Raw genomic sequence first — 13,190 nt, forward strand, 5'->3', positions numbered from 1 at the left:
CCAACTAATGGTGCGGGGGAAGCAACTCTGTACCCCAGAGCTTACCAGCAGCAAGAAATCACATATTAGCAAGCTGGACTAAACTCATCATACACAGAAATCATATTGCAGACTGATGAGCAAAAAGTAATCAAACAGAAACTTAGCTTCTCATGAAGAGACTGAAAACGAAGATAGTCAGGAGTAATCAGAATAGCATTGATTACATCGACAGCCGGCAACAAGTGAAGGTGTAACAGAGCTAAATAGGAACCTCCCTGGTGAATAACGAGGCAGCTGATCAGCCACAGACCCGCAGGATAACAAACAAAACCACCAGGGGGAGCCCAAAAACCAAACTCACACAATACCACCTGTGACCACAAGAGGGAGCCCGAAAACAGAGTTCACAACAGTACCCCCCCCCTTGAGGAGGGGTCACCGAACCCTCATCAAAACCCCCAGGGCGATCAGAGTGAGCCACATGGAAGGCACGAACCAAATCGGCCGCATGAACATCAGAGGCGACAACCCAGGAATTATCCTCCTGACCATAGCCCTTCCACTTAACCAAATACTGAAGCCTCCGTCTAGAAATACGAGAATCCAAGATCTTCTACACCACGTATTCCAATTCTCCCTCAACCAGCACAGTGGCAGGAGGCTCAACCGAAGGAACCACAGGCACCACATACCTCAACGACCGATAGAACACATTATGAATAGCAAACGATGCTGGGAGGTCCAAACGAAATGACACAGGGTTAAGGACTTCCAAAATCTTATAAGGACCGATAAACCGAGGCTTAAACTTAGGAGAGGAGACCTTCATGGGAACAAAGCGAGAAGACAACCACACCAAGTCCCCAACGCGAAGTCGGGGACCCACACAGCGACGGCGGTTGGCAAAGCGCTGAGCCTTCTCTTGTGACAGCTTCAAATTGTCCACCACATGATTCCAAATCTGGTGCAACCTATCCACCACAAGATCCACTCCAGGACAGTCAGAAGGCTCCACCTGACCCGAGGAAAAACGAGGATGAAACCCCGAATTACAAAAAAAAGGCGAAACCAAAGTAGCAGAACTAGTCCGATTATTAAGGGCAAATTCGGCCAATGGCAAAAAAGTCACCCAGTCGTCCTGATCAGCAGAAACAAAACATCTCAAATAGGTTTCCAAGGTCTGATTAGTTCGCTCGGTTTGGCCATTCGTCTGAGGATGGAAGGCCGACGAAAAAGACAAATCAATGCCCATCTTAGCACAAAAGGTCCGCCAAAATCTAGACACAAACTGGGATCCTCTGTCGGAAACAATATTTTCAGGGATCCCGTGCAAACGAACCACATTTTGAAAAAACAGCGGAACCAACTCGGAGGAGGAAGGCAACTTTGGCAAGGGCACCAAATGGACCATCTTAGAAAAACGATCACAAACCACCCAGATGACAGACATTCTCTGAGAGACAGGGAGATCTGAAATAAAATCCATGGAAATGTGCGTCCAAGGCCTCTTCGGAACAGGCAAAGGTAAAAGCAAACCACTTGCACGAGAACAGCAAGGCTTAGCCCGAGCACAAATTCCACAAGACTGCACAAAGGAACGCACATCCCGCGATCCCGCGACAAGGAAGGCCACCAAAAGGACCTGGCCACCAAATCTCTGGTACCAAATATTCCAGGATGGCCCGCCAACACCGAAGAATGAACTTCGGAAATAACTCTGCTGGTCCATCTATCTGGGACAAACAGTCTCTCCGGAGGACAACGGTCAGGTCTATCCGCCTGAAATTTTTGCAGCAATCGTCGCAAATCTGGGGAGATGGCAGACAAAATCACCCCCTCTCTGAGGATACCAGCCGGCTCTGAATCTCCACGAGAGTCAGACAAAAAACTCCTAGAAAGAGCATCAGCCTTCACATTCTTCGAACCAGGCAGGCACGAGACCACGAAATCAAAACGAGAGAAAAACAACGACCAACGAGCCTGTCTAGGATTCAGCCGCTTGGCAGACTCGAGATAAATCAGATTTTTGTGATCAGTCAAGACCACCACACGATGCTTAGCTCCCTCGAGCCAATGTCGACACTCCTCAAATGCCCACTTCATAGCCAACAACTCCCGATTACCGACATCATAATTCCGCTCGGCAGGCGAAAACTTTCTTGAAAAGAAAGCACATGGCTTCATCACAGAGCCATCAGAACTTCTCTGCGACAAAACAGCCCCCACTCCAATCTCAGAAGCATCAACCTCGACCTGGAAAGGAAGAGAGACATCTGGCTGACATAAGACCGGAGCCGAAGAAAACCGGCGCTTCAGCTCCCGAAAGGCCTCCACAGCCGCAGGAGACCAATTAGTAACATCAGAACCCTTCTTGGTCAAATCCGTCAAAGGCTTAACAACACCAGAAAAATTAGCGATGAAGCGACGGTAAAAATTAGCAAAACCCAAGAACTTCTGAAGACTCTTAACAGATGTAGGCTGAGTCCAGTCATGAATAGCCTGAACCTTGACTGGGTCCATCTCAATAGCAGAAGGAGAAAAAATGAAACCCAAAAAAGAAACCTTCTGGACTCCAAAAAGACATTTTGAGCCCTTCACAAATAAAGCATTGGCACGCAGGACCTGAAACACCATCCTGACCTGCTTAACATGGGACTCCCAATCATCAGAAAAAAACAGAATATCATCCAGGTACACAATCATAAATTTATCCAGATATTCGCGCAAGATGTCGTGCATGAAGGACTGAAAGACAGAAGGAGCGTTAGAAAGTCCAAAAGGCATAACCAAGTACTCAAAATGGCCTTCGGGCGTATTAAATGCAGTTTTCCATTCATCACCCTGCTTAATACGCACAAGGTTATACGCACCACGAAGATCTATCTTGGTGAACCAACTAGACCCCCTAATGCGAGCAAACAGATCAGATAACAATGGCAAAGGATACTGAAATTTGACCGTGATTTTATTTAGAAGGCGATAATCAATACAAGGTCTCAGGGAAACCATCCTTCTTAGCCACAAAAAAGAACCCCGCACCAAGAGGGGAGAAGGAGGGGCGAATAAGTCCTTTCTCCAAAGACTCCTTTATATAACTCCGCATAGCAGCATGCTCCGGCACTGACAAATTGAAAAGTCGTCCCTTAGGAAACTTACTACCAGGAATCAAATTTATAGCACAATCACAATCCCTATGAGGAGGTAGAGAACTGAGTCTGGGCTCATCAAATACATCCTGGTAGTCCGACAAAAACGCAGGGACTTCAGAAGGAGTGGACGAAGCAATTGACACCACAGGAGCGTCGCCATGAATTCCCTGGCAACCCCAACTTGACACAGACATTGCTTTCCAATCCAGGACTGGATTATGAGTCTGTAACCATGGCAGACCCAACACGACAACATCATGCAAATTATGCAGTACAAGAAAGCGAATCACCTCCTGATGAACAGGAGTCATGCACATGGTCACTTGTGTCCAGTACTGAGGTTTATTTATAGCCAATGGTGTAGCATCAATTCCCCTTAGTGGAATAGGGAATTTTAAAGGCTCCAAAACAAAACCACAGCACCTGGCAAATGACAAATCCATCAGACTCAGGGCAGCACCTGAATCTACAAAAGCCATAACTGGGTAAGATGACAGGGAACAAATCAGGGTAACAGACAAAATGAACTTAGGCTGTAAAGTACCGATTGTGACAGATTTATCAATCTTTTTTGTGCGCTTAGAGCATGCTGAGATAACATGAGCTGAGTCACCACAGTAAAAGCACAACCCATTTTGCCGTCTATAATTTTGCCGTTCACTTCTGGTCAGAATTCTATCACATTGCATAGACTCAGGTGTCTGTTCCGAAGACACCACCAAATGGTGCGCAGGTTTGCGCTCCCGCAAACGCCGATCAATCTGAATGGCCAGAGTCATTGACTCATTCATTTTATTGTGTGTTTGTAGTTCTTGATTTTAATTTTTTCATTTTATTTTTAGTCACACTACGCAACTATGTATTGGGGCTCATACATGGTCTCGAACCCTGGGTGGAATTTATGGAGTCGAGGAGACTTCTGTTTGAAACCATCGGATGGACTTGTTGCCCTGCATGGGAAGAATTTGGACCAACTACAGCTGAATACCATGACCCACTATAAGGACAGACTGTTTGTTGTGATTTATTTATTATGGCCCGGATAATACTGGGTCGTGTTGTAAGATGTGATTTTGTGGTCCATACATGTCTTGGACCTCTGTGGTGGAGGCTATGGGGCCGATTTGGCCTCTTGGCTGCACCAGTATTTGGTCTTGTGACCCCTTATATAATAAATCATGGGATTAACTGCAATTATATATTATGGTCCAGTATAAAGACAGACTACTCCTATTGGGATATACCTATTATGGTATTATTAACATGGAGTTAATTGTATTTTTTGCAGTTTTTACCTCCTTGGTGATTAGGCATGTATATTCACGATTTAATAGTAAGCACCACCTTAATTTCCCTGTTTAGGTAATGTCTTTTGTTGGGGATATACTACCTGTAAAATAACATATGGTGTGGCTACTATTATAACAATTAGACTATCTGGGCGGTGTGAATATACGGTCCCTACCATGAATTTTCTTTCTTTCGGTTACAGGGCTTAAACATGACATACTTTTTGTCTGCTAAGGGTCCCATTATGGGAGAGTACCACGATGTATACCTGCGGGTACCAGCACTCCCCTTCTCTCTTTTTCCTTTTTCTTTTTTTGTTCTGTCTTCTTTTTTCTTGCTTTTAGTGTGTACTAGCTTATTTTCTTTTATTTTTCTTCCAGCCTGAGCGCGCACTGCGCATGCGCTGCTTCGCGCGGTGGTGGGTGGCGCTCCACCGGGGTGACGCGTTGCCATGGTCGCGGGTCCGGTCATATGACCTGGCCACATGACGTGATGATGCGCACCTTGAGCGCCGCTCTCCACTGGCGTGTCGCATCATGGCGGAAGCGCGCCGCACAAGGCTGGAGGTAATCACACCATTTCTCCTCTAGTATATAAGGGGACTCACTAGCGACGCTTATCTACCTCCTGACGAAGCCACCATTTGTGTGGTGAAACGCGCGTCGAGGTTTTCAACGCGACAGGACCGTACTTAGACCATGATGACTACAGGTATTATGTGCCCACCATATTATATGTATTCAACTGGGACTAGTGCTTCTATCTGAGGCCATTGGGACATGTGCAATAGTGGGTTGGGGCTCCACTATTTAGGTATCATAGTTATTTCTTTTGGGGCATCCAGCCTGTCATCCTCTTAGGCCTATGTTGCTATTTGTGTATACTCTTAGGCATATGTGCACAATGTTCCTACCCAGGCCCACTATCTGTGATATGGCACTCCATGCTATTTGATCTACGGTCTGGATATTAGAGTCCTGTTGCTTCTGTCTTTCTATTTCTGCGGTCACCGGGTCGTGGGTGGTCTCACCACCCGATTTGTATTTCTTGTAATTATTCTTATATGATATTTGTTATATGTGATTACTATTTTAGATTCAATAAAATTTGTTATATTGGGAACTGCTCCTTCTGGTGTCTCTTTATCGGTATATATATGAGTGTGAAGGTATTATCCCCTCTGGTATCTCACTACATTTATATATGAGGTGGTCTCTTTTAGTTTATTTTCATTGACTCATTCAGACCTGCAGGCGTAGGGAACCCCACCATGACATTCTTAATGGCTTCAGAAAGACCTTTTGTGAAATTTGCAGCCAGGGCACACTCATTCCATTGAGTAAGCACCGACCATTTCCGAAATTTCTGGCAATACACCTCTGCTTCATCTTGCCCCTGAGAGAGAGCCAGCAAAGCTTTTTCAGCCTGGTTCTCAAGATTAGGTTCCTCATAGAGCAATCCAAAGGCCAGAAAAAACGCATCCACACTGAGCAATGCAGGATCCCCTGGCGCCAATGCGAAGGCCCAATCTTGAGGGTCGCCACGCAAGAAAGAAATAATAATTTTAACTTGCTGAACGGAATCGCCAGAGGAACGAGGTTTCAAAGAAAGAAACAATTTGCAATTGTTCTTAAAATTCAGGAACCTAGATCTATCTCCAGAAAACAACTCCTGAATAGGTATTCTAGGCTCTGACATAGGACTGTGAACAACAAAATCCTGAATACTTTGTACCCTTGCAGCAAGATGATCTACACTGGAAGCCAAACTCTGGATATCCATGTCAGCAGCTGAACACAGAGCCACACCAAGATTAAGAGGAGGAGAGAAGCTAGGCACACAGCAGCTAGACACACGGCAGCAAAAAAAAAATTCTCAAGGCTTCTCTTCTCCTGCTTCTGCCATGCAATTAACACTTTAGGGCCGGCTGTACTGTTATGATCCTAGTGGCAGGGATCGCAAGAATGAGAAGCTAAGAAACTAAACAGACGACTAGCCCTGGGGAAGTGGTAACTGGATTGACCGCAACCTGATCCTATCCGCACACAACTATAGGTAGACGTGGAACGTTACCTGGAAATCCTAGACGTCTCTTCACGGCCTGAGAAACTGACTATTCCTAGAGGGAAAGTAAAGTCCTCACTTGACTCAGAGAAATGACCCCAAAGATATAGAAAAGCCCCCACAAATATTAACGGTGAGTTAAGGGGAAAGCACAAACGCAGAGATGAAATAGATTTAGCAAATGAGGCCCGCTAACACTAGATAGCAGAAAATAGGAAGGGAGCTGTGCGGTCAATAGAAAACCCTATACAAAATATCCACGCAGAGATTGCTCGAGCCCCCGCACCAACTAACGGTGCGGGGGAAGCAACTCCGTACCCCAGAGCCTACCAGCAGCAAGAAATCACATATTAGCAAGCTGGACTAAACTCATCATACACAGAAATCATATTGCAGACTGATGAGCAAAAAGTAATCAAACAGAAACTTAGCTTCTCATGAAGAGACTGAAAACGAAGATAGTCAGGAGTAATCAGAATAGCACTGAGTACATCGACAGCCGGCAACAAGTGAAGGTGTAGCAGAGCTAAATAGGAACCTCCCTGGTGAATAACGAGGCAGCTGATCAGCCACAGACCCGCAGGATAACAAACAAAGCCACCAGGGGGAGCCCAAAAACCAAACTCACACAATACCACCTGTGACCACAAGAGGGAGCCCGAAAGCAGAGTTCACAACAGTCAGCGTGTTTTATCTGCTACAGCCGTTCAACTTTTTGGCAACAGTGTGTATGATACCCATAACTAGTGTTGAGCATTCCGATACCGCAAGTATCGGGTATCAGCGGATATTTGTGGTATCGGAATTCCGATACCGAGTTCCGATACTTTTGTGATATCGTGAATCGGTATCGGGATCCATACTAATGTGTAAAATAAAGAATAAAAAAAAAATATTGATATACTCACCTCTCCGACGGAGCCTGGACCTTACCGATGTAACCGGCAGCCTCCGTTCCCAAGAATGAGTGCTTGAAAGACCTTAGATGACGTGATCATGTGACCGCTCATGCGACCAATCAAAAGCCGCGATGTCCTCTAAGGTCTTTCTGTCATGATATGTACTTTTGCCCTATCCTGCATTTGAATAATATGCCATTTGATGTATGTAACTGTTCTCTGGTTTCTATTAGCTGTAATTTATGTATTGTATTTTCTTGTGCTGGGAGTTTACCTGTAACAATGTCTCCTTCCCCCAATACTTTCAGCCCTAAGCTATAATGTAATTAAGCTTTGTAAACACCACTAGTGCAGAATAGCCATTCTTCCACACAGCAGGTGGCTAGTCAAATGTACATACAACCTAGACTAAGTGGAGCTGACCAGAATAGAATCTTCTGGTAAACTCAGCCATTGAATAGAAGGTGTGACCCCTACCCCCTTCAGGGGCGGATCCCAGTAGCTCAGACAATCCATTCTTATTTTGAGATCAGATGTGGGTTGATGCTGGAAGGAGAAGGAGTGGGGAATCTTAGCTGAGGCAAGACACCACGTACATCTGTGACTGCGGAAGCGAACGGGACGAGACTTGAGCTGAGGACATATCTCGTCGTTCGTGAGATTGTTTGGGATCTCTTGGACTCGTGTGGACTATTATTTTGTTAGCTGGCACAAGGATTATCGGGAAGTGCCCCCGAACCTGTTCCGTTGGACTAATTGTGGACTCTGTAGATCTACCTGCATGTGTTGTTCCAGCGTTCTTGATAATAAATCTGTGGAATCATCCCTTGGCCTGTTGTCCCTTCTTGCTCTACCGTACACCCCGTCACAAACTGGTGGCAAGCAGCGGGATCAGAGCAGAAGGAATGGAGGACAATGGCCCAACATCTGGAACCAGCACCGCAGAGTACAAGAACTAGACTTTGGGGAGCCTACAATCAAAGGCCCGTGAAGTAGGTGTCCATTTTAAAGGACTCTCCAAGGAGCAGCTAATTGAGGCTTTGGAAGGAGTTCGCCTGCAAGATTACGCTGAAGAAGGATCCTCACAGCAAATAGAGGAAAGACTGCAGCCGGAGGTAAATACCCAAAAGAGTCAGTGGGTTGTGTGGTACGAGGAGGAGTTGGCATTGCTGGGAGAGGAGGCCACCATAGACGATAAGAGAGAGGCCATTCACAGAGCTCAGGAGAGGGAGGCCATTCACAGAGCTGAGGAGAGGGAGGCCATTCACAGAGCTCAGGAGAGGGAGACCATTCACAGAGCCGAGGAGAGGGAGGCCATTCACAGAGCTGAGGACAGAGCTCAGGAGATGGCATTGCTGGAGAGGCAGATCGCTTTGGAAGCAGCTAGAAGCTCCAGACAGACTGTAACCCCAGCACCCACCATGAGGGAACTCCCCAGAGTGTCCCGCAAAGACTTCAAGCCGTTTAATGAGGCTGCAGGCGACATTGAGAGCTTCTTCCAGGACTTTGAGCATCAGTGTCGATTAATGGAAGTCCCGGACAGGGAGCGAGTCCGACATCTGGTGGGGCTCTTAGAGGGTGGAGCTGCCGCAGCCTATAGAGCTATGGGCCCTCGAGAGAACTCTGAGTATGCGGAGATTAAACAAACTATTCTAGAACATTATGCTGTGACGCCAGACACTTACAGGACTCAGTTCCGTACTTTAGCCTGTGATGGGGAAGTGTCTTTTAAGATATATGCTCATAGACTCAAACAAATATGTCATCGCTGGCTGGAGGCAGAGGAGGCCATAACCTGGGAGACCTTCCTCCAGGTTATCCTAAAAGAGCAGTTTTACTTCAAGTGCCCTGCTGAGATCCGGGAATGGGTGCATGAGAGGAGACCAGCGACAGTGGAAGAAGCTGCATCTCTCGCTGATGAGGCTCTCACCATCAAGCCTCAGTGGAGGGTTCTGTTAGAGGATCGAGAGAGGCCTACCAGCTCCACAACACCGGTGGCCCCCAGTTCTTCTGTCCCCATTGTTCCCCGCTCCTCTAAGCCAACACCTCATGCTGATACCCGTGTAAATGTGCCTCCAGTTGCTTCTACTGCGTCTTCTGGAATACGACGAGGAGAGGAAGTAGCAGAGCGCAGGTGTTATGGTTGTTGGCATCCGGGGCATCTGCCGGCCTCATGCCCAGCCAGCCCATGGAGGAGTCATCCTCAAACCCCTACAGCACCTTTAGGTGGGAGCCGGCCTCCAGGTTCCCTTACCCCTCGCCCACGAGGACGCCTTGGATGGAGTGAGACCCAGCACAGATGCTATCGATGTGGGCAGCCGGGGCATCTGCAAGCCTCCTGCCCAGCTGTTCAAATGAGGATTGATCCTGTACCCAGTCATATTATTAATTATGGGTTGAAGAAAACAACCGCACTCAATTTGTATATTTGCATTATGAATGTGAAGAGTCTTTTAATAGGAACATCACAGTGATACAGATAGTAGCTGAGGTAACGTTTCGACCATATAGGCCTTTGTCAAACCTCACTGAAAAAATGCAAAAAAGACAAAATATTAGAAATAATATCAAATAAAGCAAAATTGTACATGTATAGTTACACTATACTGAATAAACAACACAATCAGATATATACAATATATACAAGATTTACAAAAACAACCAAAATATCTACAGAGATGTACAAAATTTGTACAAAAAATGTCTTACAAGACTAGCCCTAAAGCAGATTATCAATGATCGTGATGTACCGCTGTGGAACAAGGAGGCGTGGGCAAAAGAGGATGGATAACAATCTTAAATCAGGCATATAACCAAAACAATGATACTGTACCCATATGTGAAGTAGCACATGTAGCGATAAATAATAGTAAACACACATAGCATGCAAAGTGTATCACAAAACTGACCTTCAAGAAGAAAAGAAGAGTGAGCGAACGTCCAGAGGGACACATAGGCTCCTGAGAAGGTGAGGAGAGGGAATATAAATAAATGACTAAAGAAATAAAAGCAATAAAAGCAAAACGCAGCGCGACAGCTGTTATAGCCAGGGGGAGTAAGGGAAGGGGCAGGGAGAGATTATAAAACAACAATACCACGTACCACTTGTAGGAGAATAGCATGGATCCGGAATGGCACGGATAGGGAATGGGGTCCCTGTAAGAACTAAGGGTAAGGGGCTGGTTGGTATAAGTAGCATAAAAAGTAGTAAGAAAGTGGGTGAGTGTGTAAACAACAGTATGTGGCATACCTGGTGGGTCCTGTGTCAGGAGGAGCAGCAGCGGTGGTATAGCCTGTGTGAGGTGGCCATGTATAAATGCACCCGGGACCGGAAATAAGAGGGGGCGGGAAAGAAGCTGGCGTCAGCGTGGTGTGTGGGGGACGAGGTGGAACGCACAGGAGCGCAGGCGCAAAAGAGCGCTCTTGTACTAAAAAGGGCCGACAGTAGACGCACCGCGCGTGCGCACTGTGGACCGCATAAGGAGCAGCGGCGCTCCTGTGACGTGCAGGGCGCCGGGGTGAGGAGAGAGCGCTACTCGCGCGTGCGCTCTGAAGTTAGGCAGAAGCCTGGAGACAGGAAGGGGGGCGGAGTATGTGGGAGCAGTCGGCGCGTGCGCACAGCGGCGGTGGCCAAGCAAAAAGACAGGGGCAAAGTAGGAGCGGCGCCTGCGCAGTGTGATATGATAAGATGCTGCAATAGAAACAGAAATGCAGCTGTATTGGAGCCAAGGGGGCCGTATAATGTAGGGAAAACAGGGGGGGTCTGTTGAGGGGGAAGAAGAGGGGATGAAGATGCTGCAATAGTAACAGAAATGCAGCTGTATTGGAGCCAAGAGGGCCGTATAGTGTAGGGAAAACAGGGGGGGTCTGTAAAGGGGGAAGAAGCGGGGATGAAGATAATGGACGACAAAGAGGATGAAGGGAAGAATGATGAGAAAAATAATGGATAAATAATAACAAAATAAAGAAAAAGGAATGTAAGAGAATAGTGGGAAAAATGTGTCCAAAATTGCAAGAATAAAAATAAATACAAATAAAAATAAATAAAAATAAATGCAAATGATGGAGTGAAAAAAGAAATGAAGTTAAAAACTGAAAAATAATGTTGAAAAAATGTTGAAAAAAAGTTGAAAAAAAGGTTGAAAAAAATGTTGAAAAAAAATATTGAAAAAAAGCCGCAATGTAGAAATACCACAATGTAATTGTGAATCAGTAAATACAAGAGAAGCAAACAAGATCAAAAATGATAATGGTAACAAAAGGAAAAATATAAAGAAAAAATGAGTGAAAATAAGTAAAAAGTGAAAATCAAGATAAAGGATAAGGATCAAACTAAAAATAAAGATAATAATAAAAATAAAAATAAAATCATGAAAAAGGAAAAAAATGAAAATAGTGAAGACAATAAAAATTATAGAAAATAAAGTAATGATAGAACAATGATAAAAATAAAAATAAAAATAAAAATAAAACTAAAAATAAAAATAAAATAAAAAAATAAAAATGAAAAATATAAAAATATAAAAATAATTATAAAAAAAAATAAAAAATAAAAAATAAAGAATAAAAAATAAAAATACAGACTGGTCTGGGTACTTACCCCAGTGGAGCGTATTGGGATAACGGTATTCAGGCTACCTGTAAGTAGGAGGATAGGTTAGTGAAATGGAAATAAAGAAGGTCAGCATGCTTACACCTACATAAGGGAAGGAAAGCGTAAATAAGGCTGAGAACATACAATAAAATGGACACAATATGGTATGCAATAACATATGGCTGAGCAGGAGATCACGTGGCCACCTGAGGAAAAATATTAATCAAACCAAATCAAGTTCCCTGTTGAGACCTTTCGGCGTGAGTGTCTGCAAGGTAAAAATCCAGTAGGATTCACGTTGGCGTAATAACTTTATGTGATTACCACCCCGTCTGGGGCGCTCGACCTGTTCTAGCACTTGGAAGCGTAATTGGGACACTGAGTGGTTGGCTGCTACAAAATGGTATGGGAGGGGGAGCCAGGTTTTCTTACACCTAATGGTGGACTTGTGGCTGGATATACGTTCGCGGATATGCTGCGTTGTCTCACCCACGTAGAGAAGCCCACACGGGCATTTCACGGCGTATACCACGTTATTGGATTCACAAGTGAAAAATCCCCTAATTGGGATCAACTTGCCGGAGTGGGGGTGGGTGATAGTGTTAGATTTGATCACATTGGAGCAGCAAGCGCAATTGAGACAAGGGTATGTCCCCCGCCTTTCAGTGCCCAAAAAGGTCTGACGTGGTAACCTGGTGAAACTGCCAAGGTCTGCTTTAACAACTCGGTCCCTGATATTGTTTGGTCTGCGTTTACACATGAGAGGCGGTGTCTGAAAGGCTTCTATGTGTGGGTATGCATTATGCAGAAGAGACCAGTGTTTGCGAATGGTGTTGTAGACAATGGGCATGGCCGGATGGTGGGTGTGAACAAAGGGAACCCGTTCCGGTTTGGTTGTTGATGTGGGGTTAGGGGATGGACTGAGAGCCAGCGTCCTCTCTTTGGCAAGTAAATTGCTGGGGTATTGTCTTGCTATAAATTTTCGCGACATGTCATCAAGACGCGTGGCCAGAAGTTCAGGATTAGAGACAATTCGTGACACCCGTTTAAATTGCGACCGGGGCAGGCTATTTTTAGTAGAAATCGGATGACAACTGTGGTAGTGCAAAAGACTGTTGGTATCGGTGGGTTTGGAGAAGAGGTCAGTGCTGAGGCCTCCATCTGGGTTTCTAATGACAAGGGTGTCTAGAAAAGAGATTTGGGATGTACTGA

Source organism: Ranitomeya variabilis, chromosome 1, assembly GCF_051348905.1.
Source record: "Ranitomeya variabilis isolate aRanVar5 chromosome 1, aRanVar5.hap1, whole genome shotgun sequence".
NCBI classification, from domain to species: Eukaryota; Metazoa; Chordata; class Amphibia; order Anura; family Dendrobatidae; genus Ranitomeya; species Ranitomeya variabilis.